This window comes from Lepidothrix coronata, unplaced genomic scaffold (assembly GCF_001604755.1).
Source record: "Lepidothrix coronata isolate B3197 unplaced genomic scaffold, Lepidothrix_coronata-1.0 Scaffold1, whole genome shotgun sequence".
NCBI classification, from domain to species: domain Eukaryota; kingdom Metazoa; phylum Chordata; class Aves; order Passeriformes; family Pipridae; genus Lepidothrix; species Lepidothrix coronata.
This window is the reverse complement of record NW_016690181.1, coordinates 13,025,732-13,028,455: the sequence shown is the minus strand read 5'-3', so window position 1 is coordinate 13,028,455 and position 2,724 is coordinate 13,025,732.

Sequence of the window (2,724 nt, the reverse complement as noted above, 5' to 3'; positions counted from 1 at the left end):
AGAGGAAAATCTTGCTTAAATGTTCTGGTGGCTGAAAAGATTCAAGATTAAATTTGCAGCCTGGTGGTTAAAAAAAAAAAAAAAAAAAAGCCATTCTCCCATCTGCAAAGCAAGTGCATTTGATCTAGAAAGCAATAAGTCTCCATAAACATAGCACCTCCAGATGTAGTTCTTTCCTTCCAGAGTAAACTCACAACCACTTGGCCTCTCTCAGCTTAAATGATTTCACCTGCTTTATATTTTCTCTTTGAATATCAGTGATGACCAGCTGACTCATTTTTACTTTGAGAAGTGCAAGACCTGGATTACTTGGCTTAGGACTGAAACCCTGGCCCCAATTCACCAGGAATTTTGTCTCTGATTTCCATGCTAACAGGATTTAATCTTCAGGTCTTTCATCCAGCTCCTCTTCTGCTTTTTCTGTTAGGAAAACATGAGTTTCAGACTCATTCAGTCTTGACTATGTTTGAGAATGTGTCTCATGGCTCACACCAGAAGAATTTGTACCATGTCATTTTGAAATGCCTTCATGTGTGACTGCATGCTCACTGGGGGCCAGTGAGATATCTGTTATCTCACACAGCATCAGTGTATGTCTTTAATTGCACCTTTATGGAATTAAAGGGTAATTGATAGTCAGGTACAAATTCATCTCTTTGTGCCTGATCCTTCTGTTCTCAGTCCAAAATTCATCCTACATGAAACTGAGGGTCAGGCACCTGGAGCTCCTTGCCCTGCAAACTTGTTTTAGCAATAGGTCCTGCAAGAAGTTTCAGAGCAGCTGGTAAGGGTAAATTTTAAGGCTCCAGAATAATCTGATGATTTTTCAACCTGGTCGTAGCATAGGAAAAAATGTCACTTTCTCCTGGTCTCCACCATCTACCAAAGGACATTACAATGACATGTAATCAGCAACATTTCTGATCACAGCCGAAGGTAACAGGTCCTTCCAGCCTCTGTCCAAAACTTGAGAACTAGTTCCTTAAGAAAAAGCTATATCAGTGGAGGTACTGTAAACCATTAGAAACACTTAGAAACCACTGACTTCAAGTCAGTGTTACCTGTGGTCTTCCACCTTCTCTGCTCTGCTAGGTTATATGGCATTTAGTTTCTCTTTGCATCTATGGGATACTGAAGGCTAGTGGGATTTGTGCTGACTGCTGTTGTGGATGGCACATACAAATCCTAAAATGCTGCACCATATATAACATAGGCTGAGCTCCCAGAAATGAGTCACAGCACTAATTGTTCTGCATTATATAAATGTGTTCACAGCATGCTGCTGGATCCAGATACAATTAACTCCTCACTCCTTAGGAATACATACCATATTGCGGGCAGGGCAGCCGTATTATAGTTAAACTGCTGTAAAATGATTGTGATGGACCTCCCCAACAGAGCTCATTGAACCACTCCCTTTGCAGGTTCACCACTGGGTGATGCTTGGTCCACATTCAAAGCCTGCAGCAAAATAATTGCTATATTCTAGCAGGAATATTATAAAGTGATTGCTTTTCAAGATTAAGAGCAAATAAAATTGTAGTGCTGTGACTTCAGAAAGTTACTACACTAAAAGCAAATTTAAATCTGTAGGCAAGAAGATAAATTAATTAAAGAATACAAACAAGAAGCCAGGGGGTGGGGAGGGAGGAAAAATTATCTCATCATGCTGCGTCATCGCATGATATCTCAACACCCCATCGCAGGGAATGCAGGGAGCAAGCCTGAGGGAGAGGCAAATAAGAAGAGGGAATCCAGCTCAGGGAGAAAGAGAAGGAACAGCCAGATCCCAAATTGTATTACTTTGCCACCCTCTCATAGGGAGCGAACCAGCCACAGAAAAAAACGTAAAGGATACAAAACTCCTGGGGTTCTCTGAGCCATGCCAGCCCCACACGAAGCCAGACGTGTCTTGTGGTCCATGTCCTCTACAGCTGCATCTGGTCCTCCTGGACTGCAAGGGTTTGAGTTGCCATTGAGCTGAGCCACTATCTGTCATATCTGAGAAGTTATGGCAGTCCGCTGATGTTCCCAGTGACTGGAAAAGGGGAAACAAAATGCCCGCTTTTAGAAAGGAGAAAAAGGAAGACCCGTGGAACCACACATTGGTCAATCTCACCTCACTGCCCAGAAAGATTATGGAGCGACTGACTCATGTACCTGGACTTGTGCAAAGGACTTGACCCTGTCCTGCTTGACATCCTTGTCTCTAAAATGGAGAGACATGGATTTGATGGGTGGATAAGGAATTGGCTGGATCTTCGCAGTCAAAGAATTGTGGTCAACACGTCAATGTCCAGGTGGAGATCAGTGATAAGTGGTGTCCCTCAGATGGCTGTATTGGGACCATTATTATTTAACAGCTTTGTCAGTGACATGGGCAGTGGGATCGAGTGCACCCTCAGTGAGTTTGCCAATGACACCAAGCTGTGCAGTGTAATCAACGCACTGGAGGGAAGGGATGTCCTCTAGAGGAACCTTGACAGGCTTGAGAGGTGGGCCTGTGTGAACCTCATAAAGTTCAACAAGGACAACTGGAAGGTCCTGCACATGTGTCAGGGCAATTCCAAGCACAAATTCAGACCGGGTGGAGAATGGATTGAGAGCAGCCCTGAGGAGGTCTTGGGGGTGTTGGTAGATAAGAAGCTCAAGATGACCCGATAATGTGTGTTCACAGCCCAGAAAGCCAACAGCATCCTGGGCTGCATCAAAAGCAGTGTGGCC